Below are 26,905 nucleotides of genomic sequence, written 5' to 3' on the forward strand. Positions count from 1 at the left end.
AAGACGAAGCTCGGTCTCAAAAATCCAAAACAAGGCCAGGCGCGGTGGCTCATGCCTGTAATCCCAGCACTTTGGGAGGCCGAGGCGGGCGGATCACGAGGTCAGGAGATCGAGACCATCCTGGCTAACACGGTGAAACCCCGTATCTACTAAAAATACAAAAAACAGCCGGGCGTGGTGGCGGGTGCCTGTAGTCCCAGCTACTGGGGAGGCCGAGGTAGGAGAATGGCGTGAACCCGGGAGGCGGAGTTTGCAGTGAGCCGAGATCGCGCGACTAACTCCAGCCTGGGCGAAAGACCGAGACTCCGTCTCAAAAAAACAAAACAAAACAAAAATAGAGATTGACAATTTCCAAAAGATTCAAGAACACCAGCTTAAAGGGGCCCCCACTGTGCAAATGTGGGAAACTTTGGTCTTCAAAGAAGATAATTGCAATTTATTAAAACCCATCATAAACATTAAGAATAATTGGTCACCTTGTAGGATGATGGAGTATTCATTGTCTTGAAAACTTGAAGCAAAAAAACCATTTTTCCTTTCTTTCCTCTATGAACAGTACAACTGGATAACTAAATGGCAGATGAAGGAACTATCTCTTTCTAGTGTTCTAATAATTAAGAAAAGATCATATCATTTTTCATTACCCAGTGGATCAATAAATTTGGATTTTGTGCATCAATTGCTATAACATCACAAAAAGGCCGGGCATGGTGGCTCACGCCTCTAATCCTACCACTTTGTGAGGTCAAGGTGGGAGGGCTGCTTGATCTCAGGAGTTTGAGACCAGCTTGGGTAGCATACTGAGATCTCATCTCTACAAAAAAAAAAAAAAAAAGTTTTAATTAGCCAGGCCTCCTGGCATGTGCCTGTATTCCCAGCTACTCCCATGGCTAAGATGGGAGGATCACTTAAGCCCACCAGATTGAGGCTGCAGTGAGCTGTGATTGTGCCACTGCACTCCAGCCTGGATGACATAGCAAGACCCTGTCTCAAAAAACAAGAAAAAAAAAAAAGACAACCAGATATTTTATGCCTGCTAATGAAAGAACTCAATATCACCTATCACCTATTTTTGCTACAGAAATTAGAAATGAGTCCGATGATGCCTCTGGGTTCAGCTGCCTGCTACACTGCAGGAGATCCAGAGGACAGTGGAACATGTTGAACTGAAGCATGAGTGTACAACTAGCAAAATTCAAACTTGGGAGGCTCAGGTGGGAGGATCTCTTGAGCCCAGGAGGTCAAGGCTGCAGTAAGCTGTGATTGCATCACTCAACTCCAAACCGGGTAATAGAGTGAGACCCTGTCTCAAAACAAAAACGAAACAAAGCACAAAAACTCTAGTTAAATTCTTACTCTGTTATACAGAGGCCCCATCTTCCTTCCATGCTGTGTCCCAGATAAGCCAGTGCTAGCATTGTGGCTGTCCTTGGGCCCTCCCATCTATCCTTAGAATTCAGGCTACTTTTGCCCTACAGTCTTAACCCTCTAATGTTGTTTTTTGTTTGTTTGTTTGTTTTGAGATGGAGTCTCACTCTGTCACCTGGGCTGGAGTGCAGTGACATGATCTCAGCTCACTGCAACCTCTGACTCCCGGGCTCAACCTATTCTGCCTCAGCCTCCCAAGTAGCTGGGATTACAGGCGCCTGCCACTATGTCTGGCTGATCTTTGTATTTTTAGTAGAGACAGGGTTTCACTATGTTGGCCAGGCTGCTCTTGAACTCCTTACCTCAAGTGATCTGCCCAACTCAGCCTCCCAAAGTGCTGAGATTACAGGCCACCACACCCAGACCAGCCCTCTAACGATTTAAAGGAAAGTTATTATTTTGTAGATTATCTGGTTTTTATTGTTATTAATGTGAGAATGAATCTTTTTTCCAGCTTCGTCCATCCTAGGTAGAAATAAAGTCCCAAATCTTTGTTTTTTAACTGGTCATAGAGGACGAATCGCCATCCTTTATTCATTCCTTGATCATCTCAGGCTAGAGAAGTCTAGGGATAGAGCTGTCTATAACAGGACCAGAAAAATTAAGTGGGCTGTAGCATAATCACATATTTGAAACAGGTAAGTGAGTCATCTGTGGCTAGAGGCAAGTCCTGGTCACTTCCCTATTCTACCCCAATACTCAACTTACTGCATTCAGATATTGCTTAATGGCTAGATATGGCTTTGAGGTTTATGCTTTTATTAAATATGTCAGTTCAATTTTACAATGGAAAATTCTGAAGATGGATGGTGGTGATGGTTGCACAATATGAATGTACTTAATGCCACTTAATCATCCACTTAAAATTGTTAAGATGATAAGAATTATGTATATTTTACCCCTATAAAAAGATTTTCAAAGGCCGGGCGTGGTGGCTCATGCCTGTAATCTCAGCACTTTGGGAGGCTGAGGTAGGCGGATCACCTGAGGTCAGAAGTTCGAGACCAGCCTGGCCAACATGGTGAAACCCCCATTGTGTTTTATTTATTTATTTATTTATTTATTTAAGACGGAGTCTTGCTCTGTCACCAGGCTGGAGTGCAGTGGCGTGATCTCGGCTCACTGCAATCTCCACCTCTGGGGTTCAAGCAATTTCCCTTGCCTCAGCCTCCTGAGTAGCTGGGACTACAGGAGCGCGCCATCATGCCCAGCTAATTTTTTGTATTTTAGTAGAGACAGCGTTTCACCATGTTGGTGAGGATGGTCTCGATCTCCTGACCTCGTGATCCGTCTGCCTCGGCCTCCCAAGTGCTGGGATTGCAGGTGTGAGCCACCACCGCGCCCGGCCACAGTGGGTTTTCTTTAACACTCACTGGCTCATGGTTTAGGGGAGGCACAATAGCTGAAAGAACTCTAGCTAGGGATCAGAAGACTTGGTCTGTAATTGTGACTTGCCTAAAACTCTAAGTGACTTTTGGAAAGCCACTAAACCTTTACTGTCTTTTTTTCTCACAGGATAATCATGAGAGATTGATCTCTAACTCTGAAATTGGCACTCCAGTGTTCTGTGAATGAAAACACAGTAAATTCTTTGATTCAGGAGTAAAAACTACTCCAAAAACTCCACAAGAGGGCAGCTCCTCCACACCTGAATGGCTTCAGAGCCCTTCCAGGCACCTTTGAGGTCATTATAAAACCACTTTTTATACACTGTTTTATTTTTATTTATTTTAATTATACAAGAAGCACACAAATAAATTCCCACATAAAAAGTCCAACATTAGAGATCAATTTCAAGTCTCTTTTGATTAGTCCCCCTAATCCTAGTTTCCTCCCCTGTTACCAGGTTGTTTTCTGAGACTTTTGAAAAACACAACTTCTGTAACTAATTTTGTCAATCTGCATATAATTTGAACATCATTAACATCTATGTCTGCATAAGAAATACATAGATATTAATATACTTCTCTTTACTCTCCTTAAAATGCATGTGTCGTAATTTACTTGTTTCTTAATGACATTTAGATTACCTTTTTTCAGTATTCAAACAATGCTGCATTGAATATTTCAGTACTGTGCTTTGAAAAAAGTGAAGAGCCTCACAAGACTTCATGGTAATTAATATTTTATTTAATTAATTAATTAGTTTTTAATTTTACTAATTTTTGAGACTCCACCCAGGCTGGAGAGCAGCGGCGTGATTTCAGCTCACTGCAACCTCCGCCTCCCAGGTTCAAGCGATTCTCTTGCCTCAGCCTCCTGAGTAGCTAGGAGTACAGATGCATGCCACCACGACTGGCTAATTTTTTGTATTTTTAGTAGAGAAGGAGTTTTGCTATGTTGACCAGGCTGGTCTGGAACTCCTGACCTCAAGTCATCCACCCACCTCGGCCTCCCAAAGTGCTGGGATTACAAGCATGACCCATTGTGCCCAGCGGTAATTAAGATTTTAAAGCTAATTTATTAAGCCAAAGGAGGAATGTTTTAATAATTTTACTAGCCAGAAAAAAAATATATAAAGTCAATTCATAGAAAGAGGGGAAGATGCTTGGCAGTTTTCCTTGGTAGCATTAGGTTACTCCATTCCATGATGTAAATCATTCTGGGATACCATTTCCTGCTACGGCATTTTACCAGGTATGCTTTTGACTTAGATCAAATTAGATACAAGTAGCAAATGGCTCAGCTAATGCAGATAACAGAAACAAGAAAAGAATGATCCAGTGTTGCCACCCAGGAAGGGTAGATGCTGTGTTCTGGTTACCTTTTTTTTTTTTTTTGAGACGGAGTCTCGCTGTTGTTGCCGGGGCTGCTGGAGTGCAGTGGCGCCATCTCAGCTCACTGCAACCTCCACCTTCTGGGTTCAAGCGATTCTCCTGCCTCAGCTTCCCAAGTAGCTGGAATTACAGGCGCCTGCCACCATGCCTGGCTAATTTTGTATTTTTAGTAGAGACGGGGTTTCTCCATGTTGGTCAGGCTGGTCTCAAACTCCCAACCTCGGGTGATCTGCCCGCCTCAACCTCCCAAAGTACTGGGATTACAGGCATGAGCCACCACGCCCGGCCTCCTGGTTACTTCTGTGTACCCCACAGTGGAAACGAAATGTTGGCAGGTAATGAGCCAGAGCAATTCAGATTTCATGTGTAGAAGAAAAGTTCAACATAAAAATGTCTGACAGGCCGGGCGCGGTGGCTCAAGCCTGTAATCCCAGCACTTTGGGAGACCGAGACGGGCGGATCACGAGGTCAGGAGATCAAGACCATCCTGGCTAACACGGTGAAACTCCGTCTCTACTAAAAATACAAAAAACTAGCCGGGCGAGGTGGCGGGCGCCTGTAGTCCCAGCTACTCGGGAGGCTGAGGCAGGAGAATGGCGTAAACCCAGGAGGCAGAGCTTGCAGTGAGCTGAGATCTGGCCACTGCACTCCAGCCTGGGCGACAGAGTGAGACTCCACCTCAAAAAAAAAAAAAAAAAAAATGTCTGACAATGTTAATGTAAAATATGGTCAGCCTTCCACGTTCTTATTATGCAAAATAAAACTTTCATCTATTGTGGACGGCAAGCCACCCAGGTGCCGAGGCAAGAGACCGAGGGCACGAGCTGTTTCAGTGTAATAAAATATATAAAATAACAAGCGTTATACTAGATATAGATCATAGATATGATTATATATGGACATCATTAATCATTAGTTTGTAGCAGTTACTCTTTATTCCAATATTATAATAATCCTCACTCTACAATCATAACTTAGGAAAAGCCAGGCCATACAGAGGTAGGAGCTGAGGGGACATACTGAGAAGTGACCAGAAGACAAGTGTGAGCCTTCTGTTATGCCCGGGCAGGGACACCAGAGGGCTCCTTGGTCTAGTGGTAATGCCAGCGTCTGGGAAGACGCCCGTTGCCAAGCGGACCGTGGTCTAACGGTAGCGTCAGTGCCAAGGAAAAACACCCGCTACTTAGCAGACCTGGAAAGGGAGTCCCCCTTTCCCCGGGGGAGTTTTAGAGAAGACCCTACTCCTCCACCTCTTGTGGAAGGCCTGACATCAGTCAAGGCCGCCCGCAGTTATCCGGAGGCCTAACTGTGTCCCTGTGATGCTGTGCTTCAGTGGTCACACTCCTAGTCCACCTTCATGTTCCGTCCTGTACACCTGGCTCTGCCTTTTAGATAGCAGTAGCAAAATTAGCGAGAGTACTAAAAGTCTCTGATATGCAGAAATAATGGCGTAAGCTGTCTCTCTGTCTCTCTCTCTCCCCCCGCCTCGGCTGCCAAACAGGGAAGGGACCCCCGTCCAGTGGACACGTGACTCAGGTGACATTACCTATCATTGGAGATGACTCACACTCCTTACCCTGCCCCCTTGTCTTGTATCCAATCAATAGCAGCACAGCCAGGCATTCGGGGCCACTACCGGTCTCCGCGTCTTGGTGGTCGTGGTCCCCCGGGCCCAGCTGTCTTTTCTTTTATCTCTTTGTCTTGCATCTTTATTTCTACAATCTCTTGTCTCCGCACACGGGGAGAAAAATCCACCGACCCTGTGGGGCTGGTCCCTACAATCAATAACAAATGTTCCTGAAGAACATTTGGATTTTTTCAGAATCCAAATGTTGAATGTCCCATTCAAGCTGTCAGGTTCCAAATCCTGTGTTTCCTGAAGAGACAGGTCTGGGATCCAGCTGCAAAAATTCCCAAGATGCCAACCTTCAGGTCATGGTACCTGACTGGTGCTGTATTCTCCTTCCAGCCTTGAAGATTCTGAAAGTGGAGGTTTCTTAAGCAGATACAGAGCTAATGGCCAGGTTTCTTGGGGGTACATTACAATAAATGCAAGAGGTGCAGAAAGCAAGAAATTGCTCAGGATCTTAGAAAAATGGGCTTGGAACTCCATTTGTGTCTGCTACCTTCTGCAACTCAGATTCCAAATTGTTTTCCAGACTTGTGTTAGAGTTATTGGTGACAGAAATCTTTTTTCATCCCCATGGATAAGACACAAACACCTGCAAAGCTGACTCATGAAAGGAGACAAGGCACCACTATGATAGTGGATTGCGGGAGCTGTGAGGTAGGACCTTACATTTTTTAGTTTTTTTGAGTCTCTCTCTGCTGCCGAGGCTAAAGTGTAGTGGAGCGATCTCGAAAGATTTTCCAGGACACGTTTTGGACTTCAGCATTTAGCCACGCCGGCCAAGCCTGGTGCGGAAATTCATGAAACAACTTAAGTCACTGCCCTGGCTCACTCCGCTGTGCCTAGGCAGAGTCAGGGAAGACACTCTTCATGGTGGAGTGGTCTGGGATATAGAAGCCTACTAAGAAATCCTTCTGACTGCAGAGGCCAAGTTCTCTCCATTCCCTGGGAGCTCAAGGACTCGGAGTTGGGTCAGAAACCATTGCCCCAGCTTCCTAGGCAGGAGGAAATGCAAAATTAAACAAAAAAATGAGTTGTTTTTTTTTAAATAGGTAAAAATCAGGAAACTACTATTTTTCCTTCTGTCCCTCAGCAGACCTGGAAATGTTTGGCCATTTTCCTCTCCATCATCCTCATTTGACTGAAGACTCTTCAGATGTCAAATAACTCAGCATGGAATGGTCCCAGAGCAGTCCCCACAGCAGTGAGACCCCTAAAGATCATGGGCCATCTAGTAACAATAGAACAGATGCTAATAGTCCTGTTTATTTGATTTGTTTCTTCATTTGCTTAGAGACAGGGCCTTGCTCTATTGCCCAGGCTGGAGTGCAATGGCAAGATGGTGGCTCGCTACAACCTCAACCTCCTGGACTCAAGCGACCCTCCTGCCTCAGCCTCCTGAGTAGCTGGGACTACAGTGCATGCCACCACGCCAGCTAATTTAAAAAAATTTTTTTTTGTATTGATGGAATCTCACTATACAAGCTAGTCTCAGTCTCCTGGCCTCAATCAATCCTCCTGCTTCAGCCTCCGAAAGTGCTGGGATTACAGGTGCAAGCCAATGTGCCTAGCCTGATCCTGTTTATTCTCAGGAAAAGGATGGGTGTGAATCATGGAAGGACCACTGTGCTCCTGGATCTGGGGCAAGGAAGTTGTCAGCATCAAGAGCAGCATCTTTTTCTAGACAGGAAAGCTAAGTCCTAAAACCATCCTGCGTAAAAGAAGTGCACTAGGATAGAATATCCTGGTCTGGGAACAAAGAACTGGGTCAGTCTAAGCATCTGTTTGGTCCTAGGCAAGTAAGTTCATTTCTATGGACCTCAGTTTCATCATCTATTAAACACCAAATCTTAGTTATGATAATGGTCCTACCCACATTCCTGAAACTGCAGAAGTATGACAGAATATGCTGGAAAACTGCAGAGTGCAATGATACTTTGATAACGCACCAGGATTTTAACGCTAGTTTCACCTCTTTTTATCTGGGCAAATTACTCAACCTTTCTATTGCTCACTATGAAAAATGGCAACACATTTCAGGGTAAGGCGACCCAATCTTCTATCTGCTTTATAACTGTGGTATTCAAATGTCCTCACTTGAGAATCACTTGAACCCGTGAGGCGAAGGTTGCAGTGAGCCGAGATCGCGCCACTGCACTGCAGCCCGGGTGACAGAGCGAGACCCCATCTCAAATAAAAGTCCTCACTTGAGACTAATTCTGTCAGAGCTCCTGAGCTAAGGCCTATGAGACCATATTATAGTGCAGACTAGTATTACAGTGCTCCATTGCAAACCTTAATTTCTTTGGCAAAGATAAATTCTTTACTAATAGTGAGCAAAGTGACTTTCTCTGACCAATATACAGATGGTCATTTCATTTCCAACCTCAGAACTGACCTCCTGCTGCCCACGGAGGGGGAGTGGGAAGAGGGGAGGGAGAGAAGGGGCCTGATGTCACTCAGCCCTACAGAGGGGCCTCTTCAGGCTCCTACAGGCCGTTTGGAAGCTGCTGGAAGAATGAGTTAGGTCCTGGTTGCAGGACTTTTTTTTTTTTTTTCTTTTTTAAGTCAGACACAGACACAGCTGTTAAGTAAAACGCTGCCTCCACTGAAAATCCCAAGCCTCAGATCTTTCAAGCAGAGGGAGAATTTAGTAAACTTCTAGAGGTACCTTTCTGGCTGACCAGGGGGAAAAACGAAGAGAAGCTATGGCTCGCTTAGCCGTTTGCTTATTCTTTTATACTTGAAATAGTCACAGCAACCAGACAAGAGGAAATTGCTGGAATCTGGGCGAAGTTCCCAAACAAGGTCCCAGTGAGACACCGTTGTACTTCTGTTAGGGGGACCTCTGATCCTATTCTTTGAAAAAACAAAAAGCGCCCAATGGTCTTCTCTCTGTTCCAGGTTCCTAAGACACAGAACTCTGAGTCACATTCTTAGGCACTTGTATCAGAAGAAATTTATGCCGAAATTCTTGACAGGTGATAGTGGAGCGCTACCCCCAGAGAGACATTCCTGCCACTGCTGGACAAAAACTAAGTTCCTGGTCCCACGGGAGGTGACCGTGGTTTAGTCCCTCAGCACCATTCGACAGGTGATACAGTGTACGTGTGCATGTGCTGTGAGCACCTGGGCCTTTTGGGAGGACGGGATCTGGCAGAGAAGGAATGAGAAGAATTTATGTTTTACTTTTCCCTTCACTTGTGCCTTTAAAGAGGATGATCTCATAAATCACCTATTTTAAACAAGCGGTAAGTATCTCACTAGCAAGCCTAAAGCAAATGAACTCACACCTCTAATCCCAGCACTTTGGGAGGCCAAGGCGGGCGGGCCTTTCAGCACAGGAGTTCAAGACCAGCCTGGGGAACGTGGTGAAACCCTGTCTCTACAAAAAATACAAAAATTAGCCAAGTGTGGTGGCGTGCGCCTGTAGTACAGCTACTTGGGAGGCTGAGGTGGGAGGGTCACTTGAGCCCGAGAGGTGGAGGCTGCAGTGAGTTTTGATCATGCCACTGCATTCCAGCCTGGGCAGCAGGGCGAGACTCTATCTCAAAAAAAAAAAAAAAAAGAAAGTGAGAGCTCCCAATGTTGCTGTAACAGCAGGTTCTCTGTGTTATTCTAACGTTTTACTGGCACTGTATTTCAATTATTAAATTTCTCTAATAAGTTTCCAAAATAACCTTTGGAAACTAGTCCAGATAACTTTGTTTCCAGGTATTTGTGAAGCCCACTGACAGCATTTTGCCCCTGAGTGGTTCTTTCCCCCTGATGTCAGGGAGGAAATTTTCAGGAGGAAACGCTCAGTCCACCTGCGAGAATCATCGAGCGGAGGAACCAGGCCTTTCCCTCACCCAGCTTCCACCTACACAGGACAACACAAGGCAGGCCAGATGCTGATAACTGACAGATAAAGCTGAAGGGATTGAAGTTGTCACCTGCCAGCTGAACTCAATAAAAATGATATGCAACTCAAAATAGCTGATAGGGGTTCAGTAAATAAACTTGGCTCATCTGGGCGCGGTGGCTCACACCTGTCATCCCAGCACTTTGGGAAGCTGAGGCGGGCAGATCACTTGAGGTCAGGAGTTAAAGACCAGCCTGGCCAACATGGCAAAACCCCATCTCTATTAAAAATATAAAAATTAGCTGGGCATGTTGGCACGCACCTGTAGTCCCAGCTACTCAGAGGCTGAGGCAGGAGAATCACCTGAACCTGGGAGGTGGAGGTTGCAGTAAGCAAAGATCATGCCACTCCACTCCAGCCGGGGTCACAGAGTGAGACTCCATCTCAAAATAATAATAATAATAATAATAATAATAAACTTTGCTGGTCAGTCTCCCTGAACTACATACACTGTCTCGAAGGTTTTGGCTGATGCAGACAGCTTCTTCAGAACATCTATTACAGTATTTTAATGAACTCTTACAGAACACTCTGCATTCTCAGAACTGCTAAGGTTAATGGAGTGGAGACTAAGGACAATTAAAGGAAAACCAAAGTCAGGCTTAGATCCCAATTCCTGTCAGACTTCAGATGCTGTGGGGGCTTGAGTGACTTCACCGAAAAGTGAGTCTTCATTTGTTTATTTATTTATTCATTCGTTTGTTTGATACGGAGTCTCGCTCTGTTGCCCAGGCTGGAGTGTAGTGGTGCGATCTCGGCTCACTGCAAGCTCTGCCTCTCGGGTTCATGACATTCTCCTGCCTCGAGTAGCTGGGACTACAGGTGCCCACCACCATGCCAGGCTAATTTTTTGTATTGTTAGTAGAGACAGGGTTTCACTGTGTTAGCCAGGATGGTCTCGATCTCCTGACCTCGTGATCCACCTGCCTCAGCCTCCCAAAGTGCTGGGATTACAGGCGTGAGCCACCACACCTGACCCCGAAAAGTGAGTCTTAATACAACTTCCCCCTTTGTTCCCAATAGGTGCACCCCAAACTCCATGCATTCCCCATTCTTCAGCCCAGTATGATGAATTTCTACATTAATTCATTTAGAAATAGTTAATAATCTCTAATTAGCAATAATTAGAAAGCATTAAGAAGCATCCATTATGTATCAGCCACTGTGCTGGGCTATGTGCATAAATATCCACCAAACCGCAGAGTTTTTACTCTTGGGGACTCACCAACCTTTAATAAATGAGAGTCTGGGCCGGGCGCGGTGGCTCACGCCTGTAATCCCAGCACTTTGGGAGGCTGAGGTGCGTGGATCACAAGGTCAGGAGATCAAGACCATCCTGGCTAACACAGTGAAACCCCGTCTCTACTAAAAATACAAAAAATTAGCCGGGCATGGTGGCAGGCACCTGTAGTCCCAGCTACTCAGGAGGCTGAGGCAGGAGAATGGCGTGAACCCGTGAGGCAGAGCTTGCAGTGAACCAAGATCGCGCCACTGCACTCCAGCCTGGATGACAAAGCGAGACTCCGTCTCAAAAAAAAAAAAAAAAAAATTAGAGCCTGGTAGAGGAAGAAAGGAAATAAAGGTGCAGTTTCTGGACATAGGAGCCGACTGCAACAGCCGGTCTTCAGCTGCCCCCTTTCCTGTGCAGGACCAGCAAGGGCTCACCACAGAGCATAACCATGGTCAGGGCTCCATCCTGGATTAGCCAGTGTTCATTAACCAGGTTCTGAAATTATTTTTCCTCCACCCATCACAGAACTTAACCCCTTCAGTCCTAGTAGCTGGCACAGGGAGTGCGCTGGATGTACCCTCACCCACACAGACAGTGTGTGGAGGATTGATTGTTTAGGTTGAGGATGCTTAAAGAGAGGATTAGCCATTCCCAACAGGCTTCACCTGCTATGCTAATGAAATGACTCAGAGTCCCTACGAAGTCCAGCCAAATGTGGCTACTCCTCTGTATCTTGAATCCAAGGGGAAGGATTTTAGACTTCTGCTCAGTAATTCTCCTTCCCAGTTGTCACCTCAAGGTGCTTAAGTGATATGTCAGAACATGTGACATAATGCATTTTCTTCATCCCATATAGGAAATTCTTAACTTTAAACTCATGGTGAACCGAGATGTACTTGCTTAGTGTTTCTGAGCTGTATTATTTCTAGCTAATGATGGGAGGGCCTTCCATGTTGAGCTTGACTGAGAATACTGGGGCATTTCAAATATCCAGGAAAGTGTATATAGTTACCATCACACTGGGGATTAAATAAAAAGAACAAAAGAATGAAAGAATGAAAAGAAAGAAGAGGAAGANGGAAAAAGAAAGAAAAGAAAGAAAGAGAAAGAGGAAGGAAGGAAGGAAGGAAGGAAGCCAGCCAGGCGTGGTGGCTCAAGCCTGTAATCCCAGCACTTTGGGAGGCCGAGACAGGCGGATCACGAGGTCAGGAGATCAAGACCATCCTGGCTAACACGGTAAAACCCCGTCTCTACTAAAAAAATACAAAAAACTAGCCAGGCACGGTGGCAGCGCCTGTAGTCCCAGCTACTCGGGAGGCTGAGGCAGGAGAATGGCATGAACCCGGGAGGCGGAGCTTGCAGTGAGCTGAGATCGCGCCACTGCACTCCAGCCTGGGAGACACAGCGAGACTCCGTCTCAAAAAAAAAAAAGAAAGAAAGGAAAGCAAGCAAAAAAGGAAGCTTCTAATAAACCCAGCGCTACTGCAGACAGGTAGAATGCCACTTAGGTTCGTTGATGTCTTTTATCTTTATTAGTAGTAGTATTATTTTAGTTAGGATAAAATACACCTAACACGAAGTTGACCATCTTAACCACTGTTAGATGTGCAGTTCAGTGGCATTAAGTACATCTACATTGTTGTGCTACTATCACCATCATTCAACTTCACAACTTTTCCATCTTCCCAAACTGAAACTCGGTACTCATTAAATAATAATTCCCCATTTCCTTCTCCCTTCAGTCCCTAGAAACCACTGTTCTGGCCGGATGCAGTGGCTCACACCTATAATCCCAGAACTCTGGGAGATCGAGGCAGGTAGATCACCTGAGGTCAGGAGTTCGAGATCAGCCTGGCCAATATGGTGAAACCCCGTCTCTACTAAAAGTACCAAAAATTAGCTGGGTGTGGTGGCGCACGCCTGTAATCCCACCAAGTCAGGAGGCTGAGGCAGGAGAATTGCTTGAACCGGGGAGGCAGGGGTTGCAGTGAGCGGAGATTATGCCACTGCACTCCAGCCTGGGCAACAAGAGCAACACTCCATCAAAAAAAAGAAGGAAGGAAGGAAAGAAAGAAAGAGAGAGAGAGAGGGAGGGAGGGAGGGAGGGAGGGAGGGAGGAAGGAAGGAAAGAAAGAGAAACCACTGTTCTATTTCTGTCTGTATGATTTTGACTAAGTGCCTCATGTGAGTGGCATCATACAGTATTTGTCCTCTTGTGACTGCCTTATTTCACGTCTCATAGTGTCCTCAAGGTTGGTCCGTGTTGTAGCATGTGTCAGAATGTCCTTTCTTCTGGAGGCTGAATAATATTCCATTGTGTGTGTCCACCACATTTTGTTTCTCCATTCGTCATTGATGGACACTCGGGTTGCTTCTACCATATCCTTTAACTTCTGTGCCTTGGTTTCTTTACCTGGAAATGGAGAATCAAGTGGGATAAGGGCTGAGGTTTTGTATAAACACTTAAGCAGTGACCAGATTTAAATGACTGTTTCTGCAGGGTAGGCAGGCAGATAGATATAAATGAGACTTTGAAAGACCACTAGCAAATCCGGGTGCGGTGGCTCACGCCTGGAATCCCAGCACTTTGGGAGGCTGAGGTGGGCAGATCATGAGGTCAGGAGTTCGAGACCAGCCTAGTCAATATGGTGAAACCCCCGTCTCTAAAAATACAAAAATTAGCCTGGTGTGATGGTCCACACCTGTCATCCCCCCTAATCGGGAGGCTGAGGCAGGAGAATCGCTTGAATGCAGGAGGCAGAGTTTGCAGTGAGCCGAGATCGTACTGCTGCATTCCAGCCTGGACGACAGAGCAAGACTCTGTCTCAAAAGAAGAAAGAAAAAACAGAAAGAGCACTGGCAAGGATGCAGCAGCAAGAGAGCTTCCTGCGCTTCTGCAGCCGTGCTTTTCACAGTGCGATCTACCGCTTCGCAGTCACGCATGTTCCCGAGCTGCTTCCCAGATCTGCCAAGTCAAAACCCCTGCAGCATGGTGCTCAGGAATCTGCACTTTCTTTCTTTCTTTTCTTTTTTTTCTTTTTTTTTTTTTTTGAGACGGAGTCTCGCTCTGTTGCCCAGGCTGGAGTGCGGTGGCGTGATCTCGGTTCACTGCGAGCTCCGCCTCCCGGGTTCACGCCATTCTCCTGCCTCAGCCTCCTGAGTAGCTGGGACTACAGGTGCCCGCCACCTCGCCCGGCTATATTTTTGTATCTTTTAGTAGAGACGGGGTTTCACCGTGTTAGCCAGGATGGTCTTGATCTCCTGACCTTGTGATCCGCCCGCCTCGGCCTCCCAAAGTGCTGGAATTACAGGCTTGAGCCACCGCGCCCGGCCAGGAATCTGCACTTTCAATACTTCATCTTCTAGGGAATTCTAATATGCTGGAGTCTGAGGACCACTGCCTTTAGTTTGGGAGATAAGGCCTCTCATCCGGTGGAAAAACACTGGCCAGACAGAGGTAAGTGGAAAAAAAAAAAGCCTTTGTCTCTGCCCCACCTCGCCACCCTCCGCCTCCCGGTTCTCCTGCCTCAGCCTCCCTAGTGGCTGAGACTACAGGTACATGCCACCGTGCCCAGCTAATTTTTGTATTTTTAGTACAGACTGGATTTTACCATGTTGGCCAGGATGGCCTCTATCTCTTGACCTCGTGATCTGCCCTCCTCGACCTCCCAAAGTGCTGGGATTATAGGCGTGAACCGCTGCACCCAGCCCAATAGATTGAATTTCATAACAAACAGAAGTTATTTGCTTAGCATTTTTGTGTTGTCATGTTTCCTCGTCCTGTTTGTGTTCTCATATTTCATCCATGGAATGGCCTCACCCTTTTGACCCAAATGGGAAGCTTATAGTTAAATCTCAGGGAAGAAGGAGGGAGCAATTCAGTCTTCTTGAGTGTCACAAGGCTGCAGATCCCTGGGCTGTCTCGCAGGTCACCCCCTCACCACCCTCCTGCCCATCCCAGGAGCCGCATGGTCCTGAGAGCCACGGAAGCCTTTTACTTGCTGGTGAACAACAAGAGCCTGGTCAGCACGAGCGTAACCATGGCAGAGATCTACAGAGACTACAAGGATGAGGATGGCTTCGTGTACATGACCTACGCCTCGCAGGAGACGTTTGGCTGCCTGGAGTCAGCAGCCCCCAGGGATGGGAGCAGCCTTGAGGACAGACCCTGCAGTCCTCTCTAGCCCATGTTGGGAAGGATGTGTGCTCTGACAGACGCGTCAGACACTGGCAGAAGGGATGGCTCTGCAGTGCTGGCTTTTAAAGGGGCGCAGGGTGGTAAGGATGGCCTAGAGAGGCAGCCTCAGGTAAGGACACTGAAGCTATTTCTGCTTGGTTTCTCTTTTTATGCTCTTTCTTGACAAGACAGGTTTTGATTGCTCTTGGAAATTTTTTAAGTACTAACTTTTTTTTGAGCAAGAAATGGTTAGTTAACCTGTGTGATGGTTTCGTGTGATGAACTGGAGATCTATTTTACTGTCTTCTGTGGTAGATGTGGGCAGGTCCTTGAGGAGTTTGATTTCACCCCCTGCGTGTGGGCAGGAGTCCTGGATATGGCTCTTATCCTCCGGTAGGCTAGAAAAGCTACTTATAAGGTGGTTTCAGGGCTGCATTCCAAGGGGGCAAAGTGGAGGGTACAAGTTATCTTGTGACCTTGGCTCTGGACGTGCCCGATACCTTTTTTTTTTTTTTTTTTTTTTTGAGATGGAGTCTCACTCTGTTGCCCAGGCTGGAGTGCAGTGATATGATCTCCACTCACTGCAACCTCCACCTCCTGAGTTCAAGCAATTCTCCTGCCTTAGCCTCCCAAATAGCTGGGACTACAGGCACCCACCACCACACCCAGTTTTTTTATATTTTTAATGGAGATGCAGTTTCACCATGTTGGCCAGGCTGGTCTCAAACTCCTGAATTCAAGTGATCCACCTGCCTCGGCTTCCCAAAGTGCTGGGATTACAGGCGTGAGCCACCGCGCCCAGCCGGATATCATTCCTACTACATTCTTTGGTCAAGCCCAGATTCAAGGGGTAGGCAAATAGACATCACCTTTTCAAAGAAAAAGCTTCAAAGACTTCGTGGCCCTATTTCATCTAGCTCATCTTCTAGTAAACACACCTAGCTATTCCTCCACCAGCCACAACCTACACTTCCTGTGGTCTAGCTCCCCCTGTAAATGCATAACTCCCGCGTTCCACCTTCCTTTCCCTGCCTTCTCCCAGCCCTCTGCCTCCCTCAGCCAAGGTTGGGGGTGTGGGCAGCCCTGGCCTCCCACCTTCACTCTGCTTCCGGCTGCACTCGGGAGAATGCCCTGTGACTCTCCACCCTCACTGTGTTCCCTGACTCTAGGCAGAACTTATTCTGTTCCTATGAGGTGTACAGCGGTTTAGTCCTTACCCTGTGACCCACCTCAACATCCTCAGAGACCAGACCTCGGAAGGTTTCTGCTTTGGAGTAAGTGTGCGCCCGATATAGTACTTACCTACACACACACACAGAGTTTATACCTGTACACACGTCAGTGTTATGTAGAAAGTGGCATACCATAGATGCATAGTAAAATACACATTTCCAAACTTTATTTCATTCATTAAACAGGTTTGGGCTGGGTACGGTGGCTCATGCCTGTAATCCCAGCACTTTGGGAGGTCGAGGCGGACGGATCACCTGAGGTCAGGAGTTTGAGACCAGTCTGTCCAGCGTGGTGAAACTCCGTCTCTACTAAAAATACAAAAATTAGCCAGGCGTGGTGGCACATGCCTGTAATCCCATCTGCTTGAGAGGCTGAGGCAGGAGAATTGCTTGAGCCCGAGAGGTGGAGGTGGAGGCTACGGTGAGCCAAGATCGCACCACTGCCCTCCAGCCTGACCAACAGAGTGAGACTTTGTCTCAAAAAAAAAAAAAAAAAAAAAAAAAAAAAAAAAAGCAGGTTTCTATTGTATGCTCACAATAGGTCAGCACGATGTGATAAGGGCATACAGTACTCTAGATAGCACTTAAGGCATCTAACTCAGATTTGAAGTCCAGGAATAACTCCTGAAGGTAGTGACGTCTAAGCAAATATATGGTGAGAAATAATTAGCCAGACCAAGAAGACAAGGAAGAATATTCTAGGCACAGCAAACAGGATGGATTGTTCGAAAAGCTATAATAGTTTCGGTGTGGCTGGAGCTTTGAGAAGCGAAACAGATAAGGAGCAGTGACATATGAGGTCAGAGGGGCGTAAGGACCTTGAGGGACAGTTAGGAAGAGTGGACTTTATCCTGAGAAGAATGGAAGGGACAGTAAATGCTTCTTTCTGACGCATATATTGTTAAGGCAAACTAAATATGACCTGAGAAGGACTTCGTACTTTTATATTTGAGTCCTTGTGGATGAACTCTAACCTAGCTTAATAGGCAGACAAGATTAAAAACCTAACCTAGGGCCAGGGTCAGTGGCTCACAGCTGTAATCCCCACACTTTGGGAGGCCATGGTGGGTGGATCACTTGAGGTCATGGGTTCAAGACCAGCTTGACCAACACGGTGAAAACCCGTCTCTACTAAAAAAATGAAAAATTAGCCAGGTGTAGTGGCACACACCTGTAATCCCAGCTACTTGGGAGACTGAGGCAGGAGAATTGCTTGAACCCAGGAGGCAGAGGTTGCAGTGAGCCAAGATTGCACCATTTTACTCCAGCCTGGACAACAAGAGCAAAATTCCAACTCAAAAAAAAAAAGAAAGAAAGAAAGAAAAAGAAAACCTAACTTAAGAGTATGTGCCTGAAACAATAGCTGAGTCTCGGCCAATCCCAGCAGCCATACTTCAGCCAGTTATAGACTGCTGAGGGTTCAAACTGTGTCCAAATATGGCAAACACTGAGCTGTAACCCAATCCAGCTCTTTCTATACCTCACTTCCGATTTCTGTACATCATTTCCCTTGTTTTATCTGTAAATCTTTTCCACCGCGCGGCTGCACTGGAGTCTCTGAATCTGCTCTGATTCTGGGGGCTGCCCAATTTGTGAATTGTTCATTGCTCAATTAAACTCCTTTGAAGTTAACTTGGCTGAAGTTTTTATTTTAATAATATATATTTGCAGTTGGCTGGGCACGGTGGCTCATGCCTGTAATCCCAATCCTTTGGGAGGACAAGGCGGGTGGATCACTTGAGGTCAGGAGTTTGAGACCAGTCAGGGCAACATGGTGAAACCCCGTCTCTACTAAAAATACAAAAGTAGCCAGGCATGGTGGCAGGTGCCTGTAATCCCAGCTACTTGGGAGGCTGAGGCAGGAGAATCATTTGAATCTGAGAGGCGGAAGTTGCAGTGAACGAGGTTGTGCCATTGCACTCCAGCCTGGGCGACAAGAGCAAAACTCTGTCCCCCAACCCCCCCCAAAAAAAAAACAAACCCTGTGGTCTCATCTCCATTTTAGAAAGATCACTCTGCCTGAGACAGCCATTGGAAGTTTTTTATTTCCTTTTTAGAAAGGCCACTGTCTGCACACGACTGAAGATGTTATATGAAAATATGGAAACAGGTCACTGGAAGGTCTTAAGGAAGAGAGTGATAAAATGAGATTTGCATTCTAGAGCTTTGATGTTCTAGAAGAAGCTTAAGAGAGCATAAAAAGATTAGGAGCTGAGGAGCTGGAGGAGCTTTGGAATGGAGATAAGCCTTCAAGCCTCAGGAGCTCTGTGTCCTCCATGGGATTCATTGGGGGCAGTACTTCAGCCAGTCCCCAAAACTGGACAAGTTCATGGAGACGCTGGACTCCGGCACTACCTGGAGCCCGGCAGTTCCATTGTGCCCCACAGCTCAGGTGAAGCCTAGGAGGAAGGCAAAATGCTGATTGGCTACAGGAAGAGATCCCTATGGCTCCTCCCCCAAATGTGGGATACTGGCTACAGAATGTCCCAATAGTTCAGGCCGGGTGCGGTGGCTCACACCTGTAATCTCAGCACTTTGGGAGGCCCAGGCAGGTGGATCACTTGGGGTCAGGAGTTCAAGACTAGCCTGGTCAACATGATGAAACCTCATCTCTACTAAAAATACAAAAATTAGTCAGGTGTGGTGGCACACACCTATAATCCCAGCTACTCCAGAAGCTGAGGCAGGAGAATCTCTTGAACCCAGGAGGTGGAGGTTGCAGTGAGCTGAGATCACACCACTGCACTCCAGCTTAGTGGCAGAACAAGACTCTGTCTCATAAACAAAGAATGTCCCAGTAGTGCTATCCTGATTGAAGAGGTTTCCTTCAGAGAAACCTGAAGAACACTGGGGACCTTTTTTAGATGCTCTCAGTTCAAAAAGACCTCTGTGTGAGGAGCGCACGTGTGACCTTTTGGAGTGCCTGGGCACTCCTCTCTGCTACAGAACTACAAATGCTGTTTGGAGACCAGGAGCAGGTGAATGAGGACAAGACAGAGGTGCTGCACGTGAGGCTGCAGGCCTGGGGCTGGGAGGAGGTAAGGATGATCCAGGAAGCAGTGGTGTGGAGGAGATCCCTGAAAGAGCCGCACAGAGTCACGAAGCAGCGAGGACACAGAAACCACTCTAGGTGCGACAATCAGGGGCATTTAATGGAGGGAATTTGTTATAAGATGTTGAAAAGCTGAAGGAGCAACACAGAAAATGGGGTAGCTGAAAGACAAAAGGGGGTAAAAGAGGGATACCCAGAGATCAGAAAGAGAAAGAAAGAGAGAAAGATTAAGGTGTGGGCCGGGCATGGTGGCTCACACCTGTAATCACAGCACTTTGGGAGGCCGAGGCGAGTGGATCACGACATCAGGAGTTCGAGACTAGCCCAACCAACATAGTGAAACCCTGGATCTACTAAAAATATAAACAATTAGCCAAGCATGGTGGCAGGCGCCTGTAATCCCAGCTACTCAGGAGGCTGAGGCAGGAGAATTAGTTGAACCTGGGAGGCGGAGGTTGCAGTGAGCTGAGATTGCGTCACTGCACTCCAGTCTGGGTGACAGAGCGAGACTCCATCTCAAAAAAAAAAAAAAAAAAGATTAAGATATGGAAAAAAGGGTTGTAGCCTCCAAGCCAGCGTCTATTGTTGCATTTATTTTAGGGAGATCCACAGAAGCTGAAAGTGCTTCTCTCCTTCCGTCCTCTCAACCTTCCATCACTGCACTGCTGTGGCTAAAAGGAGACCAAAAGACTGACACCAGGTGGCAAAGGGAATCTAGGAGACGCAGCGTTCTGTGCCCCAGCCCTCTCAGTATTTAACAGCACACAGAAGGGAGCAGAGGGAAAAAACAGGTAAATGAGTGATACCTTCCCATTTGCTCCAGCTTATGTGTTTTATTGTCACAAAGTATTTAAATTTTTTTAAGTTCCACCAGACATTAATTTTACTGCCTGATGAAATCAGAATTCATATACAGCTATCCATAAGTGTACTATTTTCTTTATTATTATTATTTTTTGAGATTTGCTGGCAATGAACTTGTTTTTTTCTTTATCTGAATATGTCTGTATTTACCTTCAATTCTTACGGATCATTTTATTCAGTGTATAATTTTAGCTTTGCAATTACTTTCTTTCAATGTATTAACGGATCTTTCTGTATTCTATTTGTGTAGCCTTGCTGCTTTGTCTTGTTGTTTTGTTGTTTTGTTTTGTTTTGTTTTTCTTTTTGAGACAGAATCTTGCTCTGTTACCCAGGATGGAGTGCAGTGGTGTGATCACACTGCAACGTCTGCCTCCCAGGTTCAACTGGTTCTCCTGCCTCAGCCTCCAGAGTTGCTGGGACTACAGGCACACACCACCATGCCTGGCTAATTTTTGTATTTTTAGTAGAGACGGGGTTTCACCTTGTTGGCCGGGCTGGTCTCGAACTCCTGACCTCAAGCGATCCACCCACCTTGGCCTCCCAAAGTGCTGGGATTACAGGCTGAGCCACTGCACCTGGCCATCATGGCTGCTTTAAGGTAACCTCTCTCTCCTTCTCTTTCTCTCCATCTCTCCTCTCCTTTCTTTCTCCCCATTTGTCTCCTGTCTCTCTCTTCTTTCTCTCCCTCCCTCTCTCCTCTTTCTCTTCATTTCTCTTTTTCTCTCTCTCCATCTTTCTCTCTACCCACCCCCATTGTTTCTCTCTTTTTCCCTCTTTCTCTCAATATTTTAACATATTCTTTGTCTTTGATTATCTACAGTTTTACTGTAATTTTTTCGGTATGATTTACTTTTCATTTATCTTTCTTGGCATTCATTGGGCCTCCTGAATCTGTAAATTAGTGCTGTGGGCCATGCGTGGTGGCTCACGCCTATAATCCCAGCACTTTGGGAGACTGAGGCGGGAGGATCACCTAAGGTCGGGAATTCGAGACCAGCCTGACCAACATGGAGAAATCTGGTCTCTACTAAAAATACAAAGTTAGCTGGGCGTGGTGGCACAAGCCTGTAATCCCAGCTACTTGGGAGGCTGAGGCAGGAGAATCGCTTGAACCTGGGAGGGGGAGGTCGCAGTGAGCTGAGATCACGCCATTGCATTCCAGCCTGGGCAACAAGAACGAAACTCTGTCTCAAAAAATAATGAATAAATAAATAAATAAATAAATACTGTCCACCCCCTTTCTGTAGAACTTTCCAACATTATCCCTTCAAATACCACCTCTGCCAATGCTCCCTCCTCTCCTTCTGGAACCTTCCAATTCTGTCCTCTGAGTCTCTTATTCTCTCTTCCCTGTTCTCCATCTTTCTCTCTCTCATTCTATGTAATATCTTCTGGTCTACCTTCCAAATCTGTTATTTTTCTCTTCTGTGTTCAATCTGCTTTAAAGCCTCATTTTGCTGAGTTATTAATTTGGGTTATTTTATTTTTACGTGGGTAGAAGTTTTATTTGGTTTGTTTACAGATCTGTTATATCTCATGTCATCATCTCCTATTTACCAAGAATTTTTTAAAGCCTGTCATATGTTTCAAATAATAATCATTACATATAATCTGTTTCTAATAATTCTAGTATATGAAGTCTTGGGGGGGTCTGTTATCTGCTGGGTTTTTGTTAGTTCTTGTTCATTGCATCTTATTTTTTTGTTGTACTAATTTATCTTTGATTTAGTGCTACCTTTGCCCTTGAAAACATATTCGTGAGGTCTTTCAGAGGCCTGGGATGAAGACGACTTTATCCAGAGAGGTTTTGCATTTACAACTGCCAAGCACCTGGGTACTAGGAATCTGTAACCATGTTTAAGTAAACATGTCCCCTATACCTAATACTGTGAATTTGGTCTGTGAGCACTCACCAGGGTCAGCATTTGTTTTTCAAGTTCAGGGATCAGCCTTTTCCCCACTCAACCCCAAATTCTTCCCATTCAAGAGGGACCAGGAAAAGAGGGCTGGGTATACTTGTGGTTCAGTCCATCCTTCTGGGTTTCAGCTCAGTTTCCCAGCTGCCTCCAGGCAGATGCTCTTAGCGCAGGAGTGGACTGTGCTGTTCCCACTCTCTTGTTTCTTGACCTCCAAATTTCGAACTCTATTTTTATATATAATTTATGCTTCTAAGAAGTTTTCCATACTCTCTCATTTTAACTTGTCTTCCCATAGGAATGTGGCCCAAATAACAGCCTGCTGTCATCAAAAATGGAAGGTCCCCCTCATCATCTTTATACTTTTTTTTTCTTTTCTATTAAATGTTGGATCAACCCAATGTCAGTTAGAGGCCAAGGAAATGTTTGCGTTTCCATAATTCTAATCACTTCTACCTTTTACACACAGTCCATGTGAAAGTCAAATAAGATACTATAGGTAAAAGTTCCCCTTTCTTTAAATTTGTAAATACTGTCTTTCCAAAGAGAATATAAATTCCTTTACATATAATTTAGCTTTGTTTCTCGTATCACACATAGCACTATTTCTTGCAAATAATAAGGAATCTAAAAATATACTTCATATGTGGTTGTTGTGAGAGATGTGAGTAGAAAATTATCTATTTGGCTGGGCGCAGTGGCTCACGCCTATAATCCCAGCACTTTGGAAGGCTGAGGCGGGCGGATCACGAGGTCAGGAGATCGAGACCATCCTGGCTAACACAGTGAAACCCTGTCTGTACTAAAAATGCAAAAAATTAGCCGGGTGCGGCGGCGGGCACCTGTAGTCCCAGCTACTTGGGAGGCTGAGGCAGGAGAATGGCGTGAACCCGGGAGGTGGAGCTTGCAGTGAGCCAAGATTGCGCCACTGCACTCTAGCCTGGGCGACTGAGCGAGACTCCGTCTCAAAAAAAAAAAAAAGAAAAGAAAGAAAGAAAGAAAATTATCTATTTTTCCCAGGTAATATGGTAAACCCTCACTTAACATCATTGATAGGTTCTTGGAAACTGTGACTTTCAGCAAAATGACTTACAACGAAACCATTGTTTTTCTTCATAAACGATGTTATTATGAAACATTATTTGAGGACCTGCTATATGTCATTTTTCTTAAAGTCACACTTTTCAAGAATCTATTGAGAACATTCAGTGAAGGCATACTTATTATACTAGTGTCACAGCTCTTAAAATAATAATCAGGCCAGGCACCATGGCTCATGCCTTTGGGAGGCTGAGATGGGCGGGTCATTTGAGGAAGCCGAGGTGGGCGGATCACTTGAGGTCAGAAGTTTGGGAGGCCAAGTTGGGTCGATCACTTGAGGTCAGGAGTTTGAGACCAGCCTGGCCAACATGGTGAAACCCCGTCTCTACTAAAAATACAAAAATAAGTGGGCACGGTGGCTGGCGCCTAATCCCAGCTACTCAGGAGGCTGAAGCAGGAGAATTGCTTGAACCCAGGAGGAGGAGGTTACAGTGAGCTGGGGCCACGCCACTGCATTCCTGGGTGACAGAGCGAGACTCCATTCAAAAATACATACATAAAAATTAAAATTAAAAAACCCTCCAAAACAATAGTGGATTGATTAAATAAATTACGTGTTAATTATATAATGGAATAAATTATAAGCCACTAAAAATGACATTGGAGAAGACTATTTAATGGCATGGTAAAATAATTTTGATACATTAAATAAGAAAAAGTAAGTTACAAACAGTATATATGCTCTACATGTCCTCAGACATGTGTCCAGACTCAGAGAATGTACACACCAAGAGTGAATCCTATTGTGAACTCTGGACTCTGGATAATAATGATGTGTCAGTGTTGGTTCACAGGTTGTAACAAATGTCACTTCTGGTGAGGGATGTTGGTAGTGGGAGAGGCTGCATGTGTGGGGATGGGGGCTATGTGGAAATCTCTGTACCTTCTGCTCAACATTGCTGTCAACACAAAACCACTCTTTTAAAAAGCCTTTTTAAAATCATGTAATTTAAAGAAATTAGGGGCTGGGCATGATGGCTCCTGCCTGTAATTCTAGCACTTTGGGAGGCCAAGGCGGGTGGATCAGTTGAGGCCAGGAGTTTGAGACCAGCCTGGCCAAAATGGTGAAACCCTGTCTCCACTAAAACCACAAAAAATTAGCCGAGTGTGGTGTCACACACCTGTAATCCCAACTACTCGGGAGGCTGAGACAGGAAAATCGCTTGAACCTGGGAGGCGGAGGTTGCAGTGAGCCAAGATCGTGCCATTGCACTCCAACCTGTGCGACAAAACGAGACTTCATTTCAAGAAACAGAAAACAAACAAACAAAAAATTAGCCAGGCATGGTGGTGGTGCCTGTAATCCCAGCTACTCAGGGGGCTGAGGCAGGAGGATTGCTTGAACCCTGGAGATGGAGGCTGCAGTGAGCTGAGATCGCACTCCAGTCTAGGCAACAAGAGCAAAACTCCATCTAACAACAACAACAAAAAGAATTTAGGGAATTATTTATGGGGAAATTATATTCCTGAACACTTTGTATTCAAAAAATAAGACAAAAGATGAAGGCAGCATTGTTTTCCTGGGATGTGTGTGTGCGTGCATGCATGTACATGTGTGTGCATGTACGTGTGTGCATGTGTGTGTCTAAAAAAGTTAAGTGAAAGGTGCTTATCACTGCATTTTACTATTTTTTTCCCTCTGTTCCTGTGACATATTATATCACTACATTTTAAACAGTGTCTCTGTTTTCTCCAAGTTTCGAATCTAATTTCTCCAAGAATTAGATCATTCTAAGGATAGGAAATGATGTATCCAACTCAGCAGAGGTTCTCTCACTCTTGCTGTTACTCTGCTGCAGACATCTGCTATTTCCTTCAGTCTAATGCAAAGACAAGTGGCCAGGGCTATGACCATGGCCTGAAGACTTTGAGCAGAAATATGATTGGTTAGGTGATGAAGTCCTGGTTACTAAATATTTGGATGCAGTAGGTTCCAATATGTGAAAATGGAATATAAAAGAAAGCTATAACAGAGCTTAGCTTTTTATAACCTTAGGTGGCTTTAGTATAGGTTTCAACATTTGTGGAAAAAGTATAGGTTTCAACACTTTTTTCTACTTGGAGAATAAAATAAGTTTGCAAAGAAAAAAAATAAGACAGTAAGTGCCACATAAACCTAAGACTGTCAAAGAAAAATTAGCATGGAAGGGAACACATAAAAGTATCACCAACCTTGCTCATACATTGCTGGCTGAAGTGTTATTTGGTAAAAACTCCATTAAAAACAATTTGGCAATACCTATCAAAATTATAAATTCACATACCCTTGGATGCAGCAATTCTGTTTATATGGGTATCTTATGATATGCTCACACATTTGAAGATAATATATGTGTGAGCTTACTAATACAATTTAGTGTGAAAAAGTTTGAAAGTAAATTTAAAACATCTATCAGGGAGAACTTGTCAAGTAATTATGATATTTGACTAAATATTATGGAATTATAAGACAGAAAGAGGAAACTTCTTGAACTTTTGGAATAATTTCTAAAGTATATTCTGAGTGAAAAAAACTTAGATGCATATATATTAAATGGTTTGTATTTTCTATGCTACTGTATTAGTATGTTGTTGAATTGCTATCAAAAAAAAAAAAAAAATACTTGAGGCCGAGTGCAGTGGCTCAAGCCTGTAATCCCAGCACTTTGGGAGGCTGAGGAGGTGGATCATTTGAGGTGAGGAGTTCGAGACCAGCCTGGCCAACATGGTGAAACCTCATCTCTACTAAAAATACAAAAATTAGCCAGGTGTGGTGGCGCATGTCTGTAGTACCAGCTACTCAGGAGGCTGAGGCAGGGGAACCACTTGAACCTGGGAGGCAGAGGTTGCAGTGAGCTGAGATCCCGCTACTGCACTCCAGCCTGGGTGACAGAGCAAGACTCCATCTCAGGAAAAAAAAAAAAAAGAAAGAAAGAAAGAAGGAAGGAAGGAAGGAAGGAAGGGAGGGAGGGAGGGAGGGAAAGAAAATACCTGAGACTGAGTAACTTATAAAGAAAAGAGGTTTAATCGGTTCAGAGTTCCACAGGCTGTACAGGAAGCATGATGCTGGCATCCACTCAGCTTCTGGTGATGTCTCAGGAAGCTTCCAATCATGGTAGAAGGCAAAGGAGGAGTGGGCAGGCCACATGGTGAAAGCAGGAGCAAGAGAGAGATGGGGGCAGTGCCACATACTTGTAAACACACAGATCTCTGCCAGAACCAACTTACTATCACAAGGACAGCATCAAGGGTATGGTACTAAACCATTCATGAGAAATCCACCCCCACTACTCAATCACCTCCTGCCAGGCCTCATCTCCAACACTGGGGAGTGTATTTTAACATGAGGTTTGGGCAGGGAAACAGATCCAAACCCTATCAGCTACTATTTGCTTTAAATAAAAGGAAGTCCTGGCTAGGTGCAGTGGCTCACTCCTGTAATCCCAGCATTTTGAGAGACCAAGGCGGGTGGATCACGAGGTCAGGACTTCAAGACCAGGCTGGCCAAGATGGTGAAATCCTGTCTCTACTAAAAATACAAAAATTAGCCAGGCATGGTGGTGGGCGCCTGTAATCCCAGCAACTGGGGAGGCAGAAAATTGCTTGAACCCAGG

At 45.3% G+C, this 26,905-nt stretch overlaps 1 pseudogene; it reads left to right on the top strand.

Annotated features, from left to right (window-relative positions):
• The first annotated feature begins 7,697 nt into the window (after positions 1-7,697).
• LOC112634922 lies at positions 7,698-15,154 on the top strand (annotated as a pseudogene).
• The last annotated feature ends 11,751 nt before the right edge of the window (positions 15,155-26,905 follow it).

The sequence above is a fragment of the Theropithecus gelada genome, chromosome 1 (assembly GCF_003255815.1).
Source record: "Theropithecus gelada isolate Dixy chromosome 1, Tgel_1.0, whole genome shotgun sequence".
Taxonomy (NCBI): Eukaryota; Metazoa; Chordata; class Mammalia; order Primates; family Cercopithecidae; genus Theropithecus; species Theropithecus gelada.